The sequence below is a fragment of the Protopterus annectens genome, chromosome 5.part0, assembly GCF_019279795.1.
Source record: "Protopterus annectens isolate FY-2018-M chromosome 5.part0, PAN1.0, whole genome shotgun sequence".
Taxonomy (NCBI): domain Eukaryota; kingdom Metazoa; phylum Chordata; order Ceratodontiformes; family Protopteridae; genus Protopterus; species Protopterus annectens.
In genome coordinates, this window is record NC_056735.1 from 1,657,109,686 (window position 1) to 1,657,129,091 (window position 19,406).

General features: G+C 40.8%; 1 long non-coding RNA gene across 1 annotated transcript in view; it reads right to left on the bottom strand.

Annotated features, from left to right (window-relative positions):
* LOC122801820 overlaps positions 1–19,406 on the bottom strand; it is a 1,348,510-nt gene that overhangs the window by 1,251,448 nt on the left and 77,656 nt on the right. The gene's annotated exons all lie outside the window — the stretch shown is intronic.

The following is a 19,406-nucleotide window of genomic DNA, read 5'->3' on the forward strand; positions in this document are numbered from 1 at the left end:
GGCTGTGGGTTCTACTCCCACAGTAGGTAGATGTTGCTGATACTGTACTGTGTTGTAAATGGGGTGGATGTTGTAGTCCTTTCTGGCGAAGATACCTAGTAACTATGAACCTGTTATCAGTTTGCCATCCATTCCCTACTGCGATATTACTAGCTTATCATTTTTTAATGCAACACGGGCAATTTATTCCTCAAGGACAACAACCACTTTATTTGTAATGAAACAATGACATATAAAGTTGTTTGCTAGCAGCAACCTCTTCATTAGTTAAAGATTTATTTAATGTGGAATTTAGATGACTTTTACTTCTTCAGATATTGTGCATATTTACTGATACTGGTGGACAGTAGATGTTTGAGTAGACTTTTATAATGGAAATGTAAGTTTGAGTAGACTTTTATGATGGAAATGTTCTGAATTGGGCAGGTTTGTCATTATTGGTGCATGCATTTTGTTTCATTGTTTAACGGAAAAATGTTCAAAACAATAAATTTAAAATGCCCTCTAACAACTGTACTGTATTGTACAAGGAATATAATTTAATACAATCAGGAAGGTGTATCAAAAAGCATGTGTATGTTTCATGTTCAAGGGGCCTATGATTTGAAAACAGTCCAAAGTTAATCTTTATCTGCCACTGGCAAAATGTATTTTCTTTGAATGTGGGTTTCAATGTTGTTTCAAAGAATGGGAGTTTCAAGGGTAGAGAAGTTTTAATGCTAAGTCTGTTTTCATTGTGAGACTGCATTGCTTTGTTTAGCAGATATCTATTAGGGTTTGTGCTGTAAAATGCAAAATAAAACTTTCAAATGAAATCCAAATCTTCGCAGAAGTAAAGCAGTATGCACATTACAGTGTTTATGGTAAATGAGGCAAAATAACCAAGGAATGGGACATTGGAATGGCTGCAGGGGGGAGGCTCCATTCGACCATGATTTTGTGAGGGGGGAAGGGTAGCAAACTCAGACAGCCCCGGCTGAACTATACCTCTCAACTGTCCAGATTTTTGCAGAATGAATAGATTTTTTGCTTCTTATTTTTGGTTTGTTCCTCATAAAATGTGTGGTTTTCTGGCAAATCATTTAGGAATGAAGTCACTAAATAATGACAGACATTGAGTTTCAGATGTTTTAGAAAAATGCATGCTAAAGCAAGAACTGTTATTCTATCAACTGTCTTAAGTTTATACAAGAGCAATTTTTGGTACTGTTTGTATGTTCCTCCAATATATTTATATGGCCTTGTCCAGATTTCCTGCATTAAGAGGTTGAGAGGTACGTGCAAATAAATTGCTTTTTGGAATTAGGAATATCCAAACCTCTCAACTGTCCCCAGTTTTGGCTCAAAATGTTGCTCTCCCCCTAATAACCCCTCCGTAAAATGGCAATTTTGGAAGAAAACGTGGAGGGTTTACAATTATAAATAACTGTAATGATCAGAGTTATAGATTACTTTTATTTCAGAAATGCATGTAGATGCTCTTATTTTGTCCGCTGCTCAAATTAACAGTACTAATATTAAAAAAGTGTCCCTTCTTTGATAGGTTCCCATCTGTATTGTGTTGCAATTTTATATTTTTGCATCACATTTTTGGTCTGTTTTTCATAAAATTGTGTTTTTTTGCCAAATTAGTGGCAAATCACTAAAGATAAAGTTAGAAAATAATGGCAGACATTTGAGTTTCAGATTTCATACCCTTCAGAAATTTCATACTAATGCAAGACCTACTACTATTCTATTATCTTTCTAAGTTTATAAGAGCAATATTTAAAAATTGTCCTTATTTTTGGGCCTGTGCCCCACTTCTATGTATGTCTTTTTCCAGATTTCTTGCTCTGAGGTTGAGCGGTATGAGTGTCAGAGCCATCACCGTCAGCCAGAGACATTTCAAATTGTGACATACTTGTTGCACCTCACTCCCCCATGTAGTGACTCTGGATGTGTCCAAGCAAGGCAAGGAGCAGTTATGCAGTGTAAGTGTGCAGAGTATTCCCCCATCTAAGGTAGACACAAATACAACAGTGGCTTTTCATCTGTCCTTGATTTTGCAGAATGTTCTGGTTTTCTGTCATATTTTTATACTGTTGATTTATGCTTCTTATTATTCAAAAATGCATGGTGACACAGTGCCCTGTTGCTTTGTGTTTAAGCAGCAATGCTTTAATGACCATTGGGTAAGCTTATCTGAGATTGTAAGATCCAAGTAACCTTTAATAATCATACTGTTAAAAATTTACCAACACTGAAAGCCTTTTTGTTGTTGCCATGCAAAGAATATTTACATAATTAGATAATGTACAAGCCTTAGGTATTGAAATGCATATGACAGTATTTGTAATAAAGGACAGGATTACAGTATTTTCAGAAGCTCATTGTATTTGTTGGAGATTTGCAGTCATCTTTGCAGGCTTTATCCGTAAACTAAACAAAATGCCAATCTATCATGTGTGGTCCAAAACCTGTGCAGTAATCCTTTAAGTAATTTATCTTGAGCTCGTTTCTTGTTTGCTGTTCCTTTTTTACTTTGATCATGTTTTCCCCATGAAACACATAAATAGTTGTCAGGCAGCAGGACTTTTTTGGATAAGAATCATTTTTACAAATGGTGATATCACAGAGATTTCTACTTTCAGCATGTTACTTTTATAAAGCTGAATATAAGTTATAATTAGAACTGCAGTACAAGGAGAAGCTTTTTTTTTTATACGTGATTTTGACTAGTATTCCAGTAATGTATTTAAAAAGTAATTTATTTTTTCATGCCTCACAATCTTTTTGTTTCCATCTAGATATTATGTAAGCTGTAATGTAGCCAATGCATTGAAATATTTTTTTCTTCTACACTTCATTTTGTCTTGATTGGACTCTCGTAATGATGGTTTGGCACCCAGGGCAGCATATTTAATTAAAGTTCCAGTTGTTGTGTTTTTGAACATAGCTCCACCCCTTTCTAGTTGGCCACACCTCTCCCCATTGGCCCCACCTATTCAGCTGTCTCCTGCAGCCCCCCTTTAATTTGAAGTCACCAGCCACCACTGCACATTATGCTACTCAAGCCAGTGGTGCTTTTGCCAATGTATCACTTTACAGACATGAAAAGCCCACAATCTCAGAGCAAGAATGCAATTACTAGAACACTGAATCACATACATGTGCAATGTGATTCATGAAATGTCTCCCTCACTGTGCAGGCATGCAAACAACCATTTATTTACATCTCATTATGGATGGGAGACGTGATTCTAGCTGACACTGGAGGACTCAGTGGGGCATTACAGTGACTATAATGTGGATGTCTGTGATTGTGCACACTGTTTACTGAGCTATTACTACCTCATGCAACAGAGGCATCTTTACTTATCGTTTCATGTTCCAAAGTATGCACTGCATATGATGTTGTATAACCATGTCCTGCAAAAGGCATCCCACCAACATTTTGATCAGGGGTGTTCTGAACAATTTTTTATCTGTTAGTTTGTTCCTGTGTGTACCTTGCTACACCTCTCAAGGGTCTGCATCTTGATGTACAATTTTGTGTAATGGCTAATCCATTATTCTGCAAGGCACCTTCAATCACATTGCTGCTGTATACTTTAACTCACAGTGGTACAATCAGTGGTTTAAATCTAATTAACACATATCACCAGGGGATTTGTGAATTCTGTGATGCTTTTATTATGGGAAATGATCAATGAATCATTGTTCTGCACTGTAGGTTAGATTTATGACTCCAGCCTTATCAATGCAATTTTGCATAAAACATGCATATTTCTTTCTGAAATCTAAAGTTCCCATCTGTGAATAAATGCTGGAAAAGTTAACACACAATATTTTATTTGTAGAGGAAAATAATACATACAGGCTGGACACATGGCCTTTGAAATAAAGACATCACATAACCCAAGATTTGATGGTAAATTAGATTCTTCATATATGTCACTAACTTCATATCCTACATTTACCCAGATTTTATGCTGTTTATCTCTATAAAATTAATTTATGTTTAGCGTATATTGCAAAGTGAAATGATTCTGCTGTTTTCTTTTATTGAAATTATGTATTCCCTTATCTTGAAAGACTAGAATGGATTTGCTTTTGTTAATATACTTTACTTAGCTTGTATACTGACACAGTAGCAGAAATTATTCTGGCATTACAAGCTTAAATATTAAAAGAAAATCAGAAACCCCCAAGGCTACTATGGAAAGATAAAGATAGATGAAACAGCCAACATGGAATGGGTAAAGTAGTTTTCTGAATGATACATAAGTATGGCCAAGAGTGAGCTTATTGAAAGGTTATTGTTTAGGTAAGCAAAATACAATATTAAGATATAGCTCTGTTCATGCCATTTATGTGTGTGTTGATGCAAACAATGAAAGCTCAGATTTACATGAAAGTAATAACAACATAGCTAGCTGCAGAACATTTTAAACAGATCATTTTGGAATTGCATTAAGTATCTCAGATTAAAATATTTAAAAAAAAAACGGGTCAAAGTTTTACTGGAGATAGGAACCCATCTAGTAGAAAAGCAACTGAGTAAAACAATAGATGAGGGACCAAAATCACTGCCAAAAATAAAGTTGTTCTAGCTGTGCACCTGTTCTGGAAAGCATAATCTTTAAATTGTTGTACTTCTGACTTTTTAGGAGAAAAGCCCTTGTTTAAAACTCCTGCCCACCCTGACAGTTTTCTGTACTTTTGTATGCCTCTTAAACTTTGAAGAAGACATTATTTTTAAATGTTTATTGTAAATATGTGTCATCCCACTCCATGCAGCTGTTAATGTACCCCAGTGAGTCACAGTATATGAGGCGCATCACTCTCTTGTGCAAGTGTTACTTTAACACCCCCATTCTTTATAAACAAAACAGAATGTATAATGGCTGTTTTAGTATGTGCTTCTTTCATTTTTTTTATCTTGGCTTTTCAGCAGCATATTGTATTGTTGTGATATAATAATTACCTAGCTGAAGATGTCTGAATGTATTTAGCTTTCACTTCACACCTCCCAAACCATCATTGAATGTTATGTTACAACACTGCCCACACACACTGCCATTTCTTAATGCCTAATTATCATGCATACAGTAGTTCCTTAAAGTTTTTTTTAACAACTCTCTGGATATTCTCTGGGTGAAGAAGCCACAAGCCAAATATAAGTATCTAATTCTAAGAAGTATATAACAGAATTAGCGTAATCCTGGAAAAGTCTGTCCTAGCATAATATGAGTAGACAACAGATTATGAAATTGCCTGGAGCTGTATATAGAACACATCAAATAATGTAGCATGACTATATCATTTCACAGTTATAAGGATTTATTGATTTCAGACAACTCTACTGCATTGTTTTTGTTTCACTTTTGATTGTAAAGCTGTTCCCATTTTCTTAAACAGATTTACCAGTATAACTACCAATGGATGATTGGTTTCAGCTAGTTAATGCCCTTATAATATATGGAACACGCTTATTATAAGTAAAAAACTAAATAAAATCAAGTTAACAGCCTTGTTAAGCTTCCCTGCCTATATCACTTCAGCTTGTTATAATGCATTGCAAATGGAGGCTGTGTGCCCTCCTTTTGTTCACGTAGGCTTCTTCTGGGTGCTCCGGTTTCCTCCTACATTCCAAAGATATGCTGTAGGTGGGATGGGGACCCTAAACTGGCCATAGGTGTGAGTGTGTATGTATGCGCTATGAAAGTAAAGCCACAGCAAGGCTATCCATTTGGTGGAATAAACCTTGTTTCTGGATGATTGTCACTGTTGAAATGACACGCTGAACCCATGTGCAAAAATAGGAAAAGGGGTCGTGGATGGATGGATGGATGGATGGATGGATGGATGGATGGATGGATGGATACTGCATTGAGAATGTAGGCTGAATTGCACAATAACACCATACCACTGAAGCATGTCACAGACCAGTATACATAGATGTCAGTATAAAACAAGACTACCTGTTAGGCAACTGGACTTCAAATTAAAATAAGAAAAAAAGATGTAAGATAAAGTCATTCACACTTAATGTTCTCTATAATAAAATAGGAACTGGATATGTGGAAAAGAAACAGCTTCTGTGATGTAAACGCATTTCTGCTTCCTTCCTTTACATAAGAGTAGTCTTTCGGCTTTTCCCGGTTAGGGATCGCTACAGCGGAACTCCGGTCCACTCATGATTGGCAGTGGATTTTACAGTGCCGAGTTGCCAGCCCAACACCCAACCTTCAATGAAGGCACTCCCATTCACGCTTGCACCTACCTGCATGTCTTTAACGTCACTCGACCGCTGGAAGGCCATGCAGACTCCACACAGAAGGTGCTCCAGCCGAGAATCGAATGGGAGAACTTCTTGCTGTGATGCGACAACGCTAACCGCTGAAAACAGTACCAAATCTATATACTATAAAAAATATTGTCTGGGAATCATAGTCAGATATTTCACAGTGAAGGGCTAATTAATGGATATACAAAGGGAGTGGAGATTTAATGAAAATATGTAGGATAATGTCTTCATAGCTAACGGCCACTCTATAAAGCAAAATCTCAAATACTAATGCTGCTCATTTGTGAAATATTCTTTTATGAATCCCAGCCATTATCTTAGCATCTGACCCAGAAATTAAAATTTCTGATATGCATAGGAATAATTATAACCTCAAGAGCAAATCTTGAGTGGTCATTAATGTCCATGCATAACTCAAAGTATAATTTCCAGTATACAGATTGATTAACTACTGTTCATAAGTTCATAAGTGTTTTTAAGTATTCAGGCCATAACGGCTATCTAGGAACAGTTTTTTTCTGAATAACAGGGTCATCAACTTGATCAGCAAACCACATACTGTTATCTTTTAGATTAACACTACAAATCCCTCATGAGTTATTTGTTATTAATATTTGCAAATAATTTGAACATGTTAATGTGACAATCCCTTCATGAGTTATATATTTATGTATTTATTTTTAGTTGTAAAGAATCTAAACATCAACACAGTAAGTCCCTCATGAGTTGCCATTTATTTATGTTTGTTAAGAATTTGAATATTTCAATGATAAATACAAGCAACGAATGCATTTTTGGAAATATGATAGACCAGATACATTACCAGATAACTAACTCAGTGAGTTTTCATTCTGTTTATTTTCATGCAGGATGTAAGGACACTCTCTATGTTCAGATGGATTAATGTTTACAAAGAGTATTTTTAGCTATACTGAACATACTACAATATATTATTTGATTTTCAGGTGAATAGAGGACCCACTGAGATTGCCAATATACTACATTTTTATAAGGAATTCTTGTGGATAATGTGCAGTTAGAGAAGAATGGATTATATAATCAAGGCAATGTTTCATACAAATCCTAACTATGAAAACAGAAATTTCAGTGTGCAGTTTAGACATATCTAAAATATGGCAGAAGACTGTAAGCTAAGCTAAGTAATCTAGCAGGAGAATTAAAATATCTATATGTAATGCCAAACAAAAGTAAACATATAACAAAAGATCTGAGGCATAGAAACATACACTGATAAACAGGATCAGACACAACATATGGCATATGGTGAGTGGCTAAGATTGTCATCAGACATTCTAGACCATATCTAATGGACTCAGTGCCTGACCACTGGCCAAAGAGCTGTAATGTGAAAGCGTTTGTGGCATTCCAGTATAAGTAGGACACATGGTTACAAGTGATGACACTGCATTGTTTAGTAGTGGGGTTGCTCCTATTAATACCATCTTTTCTGGCTATGAGCAACTCCTCAGTGTTTTTCCATGCAAAAATGGAAAATGTACAGCTTTGTACCATCCCTTAAGGTTCACTGAGTAAGCTGCGTGTCCCTTGCACAAAACTTCACATTTTTGCTCACTTACATTATGAGATATTGAGATATATCTGCCTCCCCATAAAAGACTAATATCCCTGATTTGCTAGGGTCTTTCTGATTAGTTTCCAAATGCCTCTGGTGGAGCTTTTGATTTCTTGTTCTATCTATACCTGTGCACCTCTGTGTTTCTCTCTGTCTGCTGATAATGTAGCGGGTAAAGCACATGGGGGCACTTTCTTCAGTTTAGCTACAGCTTCTTTAAAGTGAAATACAAAATCAAAGTTCACTTTCAGCTTAAATACAAAATAATTACATTTTTGTTTAATACAATTCTTGGTCAACTTATATGTCAACTATGTTTTCAAGTCTGGTTTTAAAGTTTCTCAGTGTAAAAGTAAATCTTGATGTTCATAGACCTGCCCCCCAGATTCTCAAAAGCTTGCACGGTGTGCATGATTAGTGTTAGATGAAATTTCACCAATATGGCGCCTGAGCAATCCACAGTCATGCATGTTTGACGTGTGCGAACGCTGTAGTACTAGTGCTGCACATCCCCAGCCACCGTATGCAAATCACCCCATTTGCAGGTGAAAACCATGCAAATGAGGTAAATATGCCATTCAGGAAACAGGAATCAGGGCGTGCAGGACTAGCGTAATATGTAGAAATGTACTTGGTTAGTAACTGAGTACGGTACTGCAAACTCCAAAACAGAGCTATGACAGCTCCAAATAAAGGCTGCACATCATTGAGGAAGCATGCCAATGACCAAGTAGAAGGCCATTGGCAGTGCAAAATGTTTAAAAAATAAAAAAAAAAAACTTTATTTTTATTCGCCGATCACGCCCGTTTAAGCATAGGGCAGTGGTGCGCAACTGGGATCGGGGAAAATAATAAAATAAACCTAAAATATGCATTCTAACTAAAAGCAGTAGCCTGCCATGCAAGTCAATTGCAGGCAGAAGACAACCTGGCCAGTGAGTAATGGTTGCTAAGTGGGGAGGCTCAGTGTGGGACATGTAACTATGCATTAGCAGGCAATCCTATGCAAATGAGATGGAAGGATAGTGAATCCCAGTTTTCCCCAGGGTGTGAGGCAGGTCCCAAGAGTGTAAGAGTATAAATAGCTGGGTGCAAGACTAGGATATAGGTGACATCATGGGGGTGTCTGTCAGGCATACTGTAAGTGGATTGGAGCCCTGTGGCTCGAGACTGCTCCTAGCTTAGCACAGCTAAGCTAGGGGTATGTCTAAACCTGCCCAGCACTCTTTACAAAGTATAAGCGGGTGTGCATACCGCGCCCCGGGTTTTACAGGAAGAAAAAAGAAGTTAAACAAGGAAATAGCAGCTATGTGCACATTTGAGCATTCTGTTTGTGCAGCGCACACACGGGCTTAAACAGGAAGGCAATGGGAAGGGAAAACAGCAGTAGGAAGGTAATCAAGGAGAACTAGCTGAGCTGACAGATGAAATGTATCAGAATCAGCCAATTACACAGGCAGCAGACTAGCCCAGCCCAGAACACTACTATAAACTAAGCAAACACCTTCCACCAAAACACTGGTGTATACAAGCAGGGAAATTTTAACAAACAAACCTACAAAATGAGAAGGGCTGCAGCAGGCAATAAAGAATAACATGTGCAAGAGGCTGAGGGTGGTGAGGATGTGAATGCTGCCAAACAACCCACAGTGAAGAGACAGAGAAGAGTGCACAGACCCAGGGTAACCTAACAGGGACTACATGAGCTGGAGATAGTGGAGCACTATTGGGTGGACAGAGATCTCCTGCAGCAAATTGTTGAGCTGTGCCGGTCACACCTGACACACCAAACTGGCCGAGGGGAACTCATCCCAGTGGATATCAAGGTATGTGTAGGCCTAGGTATACTAGCCACAGGTACCTCCCAAAGCACAACTGGGAATATCATGGGGATCTCACAGGCATCAGCATCCAGAGTATTCCACCAGTTCCTGGATGCCATGTCAGCACATGCCAGTGAGTACATATATTTCCTCAACACACGTGAGGTGTTGACCAGCAATATGTGTCTCTTCCACCAAATAGCAGAATACCCTGGGGTAGTGGATGCTATAGACTGCATGCACTTATGCATCAAAGCACCACCTGGTGAGCAGGGTAGGCCCTACATCAAACGTAGAGGCATCCCCTCCATCAACTGCCTGGTCATATGTGATGCCCAGGACATTATAATGAACGTATGTGCTGGCTGCCCAGGAAGCTATGATGATTCACACATATGGCATCTGATGCAGCTGTACCACAGATTTGCCAATGTGGACATCCCCTACGGTCACCTAGTGGGGGATGCTGGGTACCCACTGGAGCCATGGCTGATGACACCAATCCTAAATGCACTTACAACTGAACAACAATGCCATAATGAAGCACACGCACAGGCCAGACATATAACAGAGTGTGTGTTTGGGATGTTCAGGTCATGGTTCCGGTGTCTGGACACATCCGGTGGAGCCTTGCAGTATTCACTAGCTACATGTACCCAAATTATTATGTTATGTGCTATGCTACACAATATGATCCTGCAGAAACAGCTGCAGCAGGAGCAGCATGGGACAGGACCACACAGCCCCCCACCAATGCCAAGGCCTGTACATGCATAGAGTGACTCAGAGGAGGAACAACCTGAGCCTGCCCAAGTAGGCAGAAGGAGGCATGCCCAGTATGCTCTGGCCTTGGCAAAGAGGCAATGCATAGCATATGCACTGACACAGTAAGGACCCAGGGAATGACACTCTTTCTGACTCGCACAGACATTAAAAGGGATGCCAAACATGACACTACCTGTGCTCAACCATGTATAGGGAGTGTACTATGTGCATCTGACATAGGCAGCCTTCCAGCACCATCCTCAAGTCTGGGACACCCTCAAGGTAAGTCAGTCAACCTACCAATTGCCAAATGGAGTAGAATGTATTGTTACCTATAGCTATGGTATGGATGTGAGCATGCAAGGGAATTGGGTGGCCGAATGTTAAGGCAGCAGATAGTAGACACCCATAGTGGCACCATGACATCTGTAAGACATACTGGAGTCACCACAGTAGCCAGTACTACACAGGGTAACAAAACCCACTACAGGAAATGGGCTGAGTGACATGTGTGTCCATAAGACCCACACATGCCAGTCAGGAAGGTTCACATACCCAACAACAGTCTCAGCCAGCAGGACAGGTGTAGACAAACACAAACAAATGATGTACTATGGCTTCTGAATGAGCCCTATGGGTAACCCCTCCCCCAGACCTACACAGACAGACTACAGCAGGCCAGGCAGATGGATGTAAGTTGTGAAGGCTAGTAAGTCAGAAACTAATATGTAGGTAATTAAAGCTAAGATCTGTAGTACACTGGTATGCCTCTAGCCAGCACAATAGGTAAGACTACAGACTGAAATGGAGTACCTGACATACCAGTACAGTCCTAGAAAATGTGTACAAGGGTTAGGTGTGCCCCCCCCCCCATCCAACGTACATTTATAGTAACAGTCAGGTGTGCCCTCCCACTCCTATGTAAAAACAGTGAGGTGCCTCCCCCTCTATGCAGAAATGTAGCAACAGTCAATGCCAAATGACCAATGGATACCCTGCAGACACAGCATGCTACCTGTCGGTGTACAACACAAACGACTTGGACTTGATCCATACATGCAATACAGACGGCCATACTGGGCATGCTCACACACTTAAAACACATGAAGGCTATGTCTGCAAACACCAGTGGACCAGACATAACTGGCAGTCACAGTTTGTAGTGCAGACACATGTCAGTATGCACTACTCCTGTCTTGCACACAGAGTGGATAGGAATACAGACATATATGTAAGGACAACACAAAGGTAGACGGATATAGATGCGTGGAAGAGGGTGACTGTGACAAGGAGCCACCTAGGCCTGTCCCACCCAGCACACAGCCAAAGGGCCCCAAACACATGAGGTGTAGAGGTCACTCACTGCAGATACTAGCCACCAGTATCTGTCAGCCTGACAGACTATGTGGTGCATGTGCCAGCTGTGCAACATGACTGTACAAGGAAGTTGTCATTTAGTATCTGTATACATGTACCTGTGACATATGACCACATGTGTGCCCACATGTGGCATGTCAACCCCTACATGAATGGGTTATGGCCCATGCACACACTGCCCTCCCCATAGCAGTATTATTACAAGCCTGCTGAGGTCATCCAATGTGAAATACACCTTTGGGAGAGCTGTAGCTCAGTAATCTCCATGGTGCATCCCGTGTGTGTGTGTGTGTGTGTGTGTGTGTGTGTGTGTGTCTGACTGAGTAGAGAGCAATGCTTTTTAGGCTACTCACACTCCGTACAAACTTTGGCAAGGCTGCTAATGTCACTCACCTAGAAATACACCTCTGGGAAAGTCATAACCCAGTAACCCCCATACTGCATCCTGTAACTACTTACTGCTGTAGTGTGATAAAGTAGTTAGAGAGGTGTTCTAACCCCAGACTTGCCAACTGTGTGTGTCTGACTGAGTAGAGAGAGCAATGCTTTTTAGGCTACTCACCCTCCGTACAATTCATATATTCAACTTTGGCAAGGCTGCTGATGTCACTCACCTAGAAATACACCTCTGGGAAAGTCATAACCCAGTAATCCTCGTAGCGCGTCCTGTAACTGCATACTGCTGTAGTGTGATAATGTAGTTAGACAGATGTTCCAACCCCAGACCTGGCAACTGTGTGTGTGTGTGTGTGTGTGTGTGTGTGTGTGTGTGTGTGTGTGTGTGTGTGTGTGTGTGTGTGTGTGTGTGTGTGTGTATGAATCTGTGTGTCTCTGTCTGTCTTTGACTGAGTAGAGAACAATGTTTTTTAGGGTACTCACACTCCTTAGAATTCATATACTCAACTTTGGCAAGGCTGCTGATGTCACCCACCTAGAAATACACCTCTGGGAAGGTCGTAGTTCAGTAATCTCTGTAGCGCATCCTGTAACTGCGTACTGCTGTAGTGTGATTTAGAACTGTGGTAGGGTTCCATCTCCATCCATGGCAGTTCTGGATGTTTTGTGTGTGTTTCAATGTCTGCATATGGAGCAATGCATTATAGGTTACTCACTCGCAGTACATTTCAAATGCCCTACTTTGGCAATCCTGCTGATGTCATTCATTGTGAAATACACCTTTGGGGAAAAAGTACTTCAGTAATGTCCATGGCGTATACTATAACTGCGTAGTGCTGTAGTGTAGTAAACTAGTTAGGAAGGGGTTCTACTCCAACACATGACAGGTGTGTGTGTGCGAGTGTGTGTGTGTGTGTGTGTGTGTGTGTGTGTGCGTGTGTGTGTGTGTGTGTAACTCATCTCCTGTGTAGAGGTGGTTGTGAGTGTGTGGGCAATGTGGAGGGGGTTTTGCTTATTTCTTTTATGGTGGCCCTACTATATATCACGTCACCCATACAGGGATAACAGATGTAAATTAGCTGAGAGGCTGGGGTGCAAAGCCATATCCATACATGTGACATCAAGGCCAGCCAATCACAGTTAGCAACCCCACTGTGCCTTCACGTGTGACTCACAATGGACATACCATGCCTGACAACATGCCCTATATGGACAGATGACACTGACATCAGAGAATGCTGTTAGCATGCTATCAGTGTAGGTGCAGGGTAAACTGCTGCCCATTACCAGTTCCTGCCACAGGTGGGCAAGACTGGCACATCTGATGATAATCTGTGTTCACAACATGGGCCAGACACCCTAGGTACAATAGCACATATCACTGTATATGCATGTGGGAGGTGTACACATCCCAGATACCATCCATGTATTGAACTAAGGAAAACATACATGGCTAGTGATGCACAGCATTGGCCACACACAAATGTCATCCAGGTGACTGGATGGGGGATGCAATACCCACCTTTATGGGCAAATGCAAAAACTACAGGCCTGAGCCACCATGCAGACCATTGTCATGTGGCCTGATGCCAAGGTATACCTATCGCCTACCCTTGTACAGCCTGCTGGCACAGCTGATCACTGCACACCCATGCAGACATGCATCCATGCATGTCAGAACTGGCACCCTGTGTGTTCGTGTGTGTTTTGGATGGTGCATATGTCCACATCCACACTCACTACAACCCCCCAGAGCATACTGAAGCATGCTGTCTGATGTCTGACACTTCCTCATACTCCCTGTCCATACGAACTCCCTATGACCCATGTGGTGCATGTGATACCTGCACACTGATGTATTGTGGCAAATCCCACTAGTGATGAGTTGCACTTCTGGCCCTGCCAAATGTGTCACTGTGTGTGTGTCCCTGTGTGAGTGTGCCTGTGTTGACGCTGGCACCTGTTCATTCAGACAGGCACGTGTATGTCACCTACCGTATATCTACCATATCCCTGTTGCAGATATCACTCACCATCACATATATGTTCTGAGTGCTCCACAGCAGATAACTCGTGGTGCATTCAATAACTGCATCGAACTGTGATAGCACTACATAGCTGTTGGAGGTTTGATACCCTGTGCTGGTAGGTGTGTGACACAAACATGCTTCAGTTTTACTCTCCCACCCCTCCATGACATGTATTCACCTCTGTCTGCCTCCCCCCATCAAATCTCTGGTGGATGTGGAGGCCCACACCTACTTTGCTTAGGCAGCAGCATGTGTATTTTAAGTGATGATCATGATCAGCCGATGGCCTCTGCACGAATTGCAGCCCTCTCCTAGCTGATTGAATGTGGAACAGCTGTGGCAACATTCCCATAGCCAAATGCATGGAAACACACTCCAATACCTAGGAACATCATGGTGGTGTTGGCCCTTTTCAGTCACTGTGAGCAGGAACTAGATCTGTTGCTTGGCAAATAGCATCTCAGATGGATCGGGGATTTACCTCTAACAGCATACACTGTGGAAAGAGGGCAACAAACAGGAGGGGGGATGTGCCTGACCTGACTACAGACTGTAAGTGCTGCTATACTGCATTTGGAGTAATGTTGGTTTAATAGTGTTCGTCTGGATATGTCTGTCATACATGTCGCAATACATGCCATGTCAGTTCCATGTATATGAGGAATCCCCATCTGCAGGGTCATCTGCAGAATGGGCAGTGTTGTGCATTTGGTTTCATGTGGTAGCCACGGTGCATCTATCTGTGGAATGCAGAAGGTAGTGTGAGGACTGCAGTCTGTAGATGGTGAAGGCCGTGACAGTTACTGACTTCATATCCCTCATAGGACATATGTTGCAATAAACCCCGTTACAATGGTAAATATATGAGGTTATCACAGCAACATGTCTATACTGGCCCTATGTATGTGCTGTCAGCCATACCTCTGTCAACCTTTGTACATATGTCATGCATGAAGTGGTGCATATGTGCTGTACACCATAAATAGTGTCATCGTATCTGATAACAAACCAGTGATATATCAGATTGCTACACATGTCATGTACAGTAGGGGTTATATTTCATGACATAACCTGGACATTCTTTGGATGTTTGTACAGTACTAAGGTCTGTGTAGTGATGGTGAATGTTGGCAGTGTATGTATTATTAATATGTACATTAGCCTGTGTACAGACTGTGGTAGATGTCATTGTTCTAGCTCCCCTTCTATCTGATGTTACATGCTGCCCCACTGTATGGTACCATTTTGCCATACAGGTTTGTAGGGCCATACACACACATGTCCCATACCACAGACAGACATCAGACCAAACTGTGTAGTAGCCCAGTATATGTAGGGTCCTTCTGTGAGTGGCACATATGAGGATGGTGTAGAACAGATAGTCCATATACTGTAATAATATGCTAGCTTACCATATGTGGCTGTGGCTGTGTTTGCATTGGTTGTGGTTATGCACTTTCACACAGGTGTATCTTATCCTGTGCTGTGACATGGCTGTTGAGTCATGTGCATTCTCCCATATGAGATGTAGGCCAGTGTTGAGCCAGTCTGCCTGTAGCCTGCACAGTGCATTGTTACATGCCTAGCAGCCTAGTGTACTTACCCATTGAGATGACATGTGCAGATACTTACCAGATGTACTGCTGCCGGGCCTCCCTTAAAAGTCATGTATTTCAGACAGAGCAGTGGGATGCTGTAGAGATGTATGTCAATATCTAGTGGGTAGTATGTGTCCATGGCACCCCTGTACCAGCAGTCATTATGTGTCAGGCCAGACAGGAGTGTGTGAATCCAAAACCTATGGTGGCAAATGTATACCAGTCGTTATGTGGTATACCCATCTACATGGCTGTCTACATACATATTGTCAGGCCTGGTACACATGTTGTGCACTAAGGGATTATGTGTATACCTCTGGACTGCACAGGGTGTGTCCAAAGTTTCACATATATTGTCCATTATCTCTGTTGCACTCCACAGGGGCATTACATGCTAGCGGCGGTACTTTAAAATGATTTCCCTAGGATGTCTGTCAGTAGCCAGTGGCACACATGTTATAAGCAGATGTCACCTTCCACGCACACCATGTCTGTGAAGACAATCCCAATGACAGTAGCAATAGTCTAGTAATATACCTGCTATCCATACTTGACATACCCTTGCACTACGACTTTGGGACTATAGGGGCTGGGGTAGGGCTACACTCTATGTCCAGGACATATGGTGGAAATATCTGTACATATACTTATCCATATAGCCATATATATATATATATATATATATATATATATATATATATATATATATATATATATAAAATTACACATGTGTACTACTTCCAATTACCACTGTCATGGCAACCACCCACTATAAATCCCTACAGCATGTGGGCGTGGTCCCTTTACATTTCCTGTGTGATGGACATCCTGTGTTTGGGCATCAGTGTTACAGACAGCAGGTTGCAATACCTCTTACAGGAGAACCTGCACACTCAGAGTGACCACATATTTGTAGGAGGATCAGGAACTACAGACAGACTGTGAGTAGTGTTGTGTTATGCTTTGTATAGTACTGGTGTTACAGGGTGTGTGTGTGTACATACTAGTCTACCTTGGAATGCAGTCTGTCTGCATAGCTCACTACTGTGGTCCTATCCTCTTGCTGGACAGAGATATGCCTATCATGTGATGTCCTTCCACCACACCTTGTCCTGTGTCAGATATTACACTGGCAGTGTGTGTGTTGTATGCTATCAGTACATGGCTACATCCATTTCTATTTCTAACCTCAAGTCCATGACTAAGGGTATGTTGCAGACTATCCTGTAACACCAGCACCTTGCTTAGTGTATGGCAACAGTGTTCCACATATGTGCCTGTGTGCCAGCCTCTGTCCTCCATCTACATACCAAGTTGTGCACACTTGTCATGCTGTCGGGGGTTATTCTGTAGTGGGCTGTGAGTGTATCACACTGCCATTGCTGCCATTAGTTCACTACTTTTGCATCCCCCACACATACAGTGGAGCCGGGGCCATATATGTGTGGGCGTCACCTACACAATACATGTGTGCCCTTATGCACTGCATAGGTCAGTGTATGTAACAATGGCATATGGGCCTGTATTATTGAGTCTAGGTTGGGAGCACAATAAATGCCCTAGACTGTTACAAAATGTGGGGGTATCAGGGGTGAGCTGCCACAAGGTATCTAGCTGTACAGTACCGTATACTTCACCTATATTGACATTACTTACATGAATTGGGGTACTGCAAGCCTACTGTCTCCTGCCATACAGACTGTTCTGTTTGTCGGTGTGATCATGATGGTGTCAGTTATGCCTTGTTATGTATCAGTTACAACCCATTTGATCACAAAACATCTTTACCTTCTACTGAGTTTGTACAGAGTGTAGATAGAGGCTGCTGACCTACACACCTGCAGTACATACTGTTGATTGTTTGGTATCCTGTGGCCCAGTCTGTCTTCACTATAGTACAATCTGAAGGGCTTGGCCTGGACAGCAACAGTTGTGAACCTTTCCAGACTACTGTATTAGTGTAACAGTTTCACAGTTGCAGTACTCTGTTTATATGGTTGTCAGTATCTGAGTAGCTATATGACATGGCATATAGAACTGTTATAGTACACAATTAAATGATTCTCATTTCTGCAAACCTGTGTGTGGTGCCTTTCCTATGACCTTTCTGTGAGTATGTGTTGCAGGCAATGATTGACAATTGTATGGGTGGCACATACAGTGTCCAGTTGATCAGGTGTTAACTGTAGGCATAGAGGCTGTTCCATATTGTGTGCACCGTCTACATATGTATCTTGCTGTACATATATCTGTGTGTGTATGTGTAGTCACATGCATATATATATATATATATATATATATATATATATATATATATATACATATATGTATCTGCATATCTGTGTCTGTGTATCTGTATCCTGGGGATGTTGATGGCTTCCACATATTACATGTCCTATGGGAGTCAGACTTTACTTGGTAGTGTATTGCAGGGCGCACGTGTTTGGCTGTGGGGGGGGGATGCCTATTCGTACATGACATATAATGTGTGAGGCCTCTCAACCCCATTAATGATGCATGTGGACATATGTGTATTTGTTAATCTGCCATTGTTATCTACAGATGTATGGCCATATATACCTTTTTAGATATATATATCTGCTAACATATATATATATATATATATATATATATATATATATATATATATATATATAAAAAACTATGTCCGTATATACCTACACAGATATATACCTGCGTACACATATGTAATGTGCTGTGTATATGTAGACATATAGGTGTAGACACATATATATGTCGATTTAGGCATATGCATGTACATATGTGCATATATAGTGATATATATGTATATAGAGTTAGTAAAACAAAAAAAAAAGTATATATATATATATATATATATATATATATATATATATATATATATATATATATATATATATATATACATATATATATATATATACATATATATATATATATATATATATATATATATATATTCATATATAGATATGCTGTATCTGTTTAGATTTTAATATAGTTACACACACAGACATTAAAGTGTTGGTATACATTCTCTGTACTGTTGCATGACAGGACTGGATGATATGTTTCGGAAAACATTGAATTTCTGAGTATCTGTCTTGGCTTAGTGGTACATCACTTTGTCTAGGGTGTGCATGGTCTTTGGTCTGAGCCTTGCAAGAGCTGTTTATTGTTGTTGGGCAGAACACGGCCCATTGCATACAGAGGGATTAAGGCAATTATAAGTGGGTTTGCATGGGTTTGAGCGATGGCAAGCACTGCTACCCTCCACTTATGTTTTCTCACACTCAGCTTCAGAATTGCACAATCTGTGTAGGCATAGCTTACCCCTGCGCAAACCCACACAAAACTGCTTCCTGCTGCTTAAAAGTGCTTACTGCTGCTTACTCCTGCGCTAATTTCTTTAAAAGAAAAGAAAAAGGGGTTGATAGGAAAGTGGTGAAAAAAGGGGCACAAAAAGGGAAAGACAGTAGGGAAAATAGCCAGGCATGTGCAGGAATGGTATAGGAAAGGTCCATAGCTGCC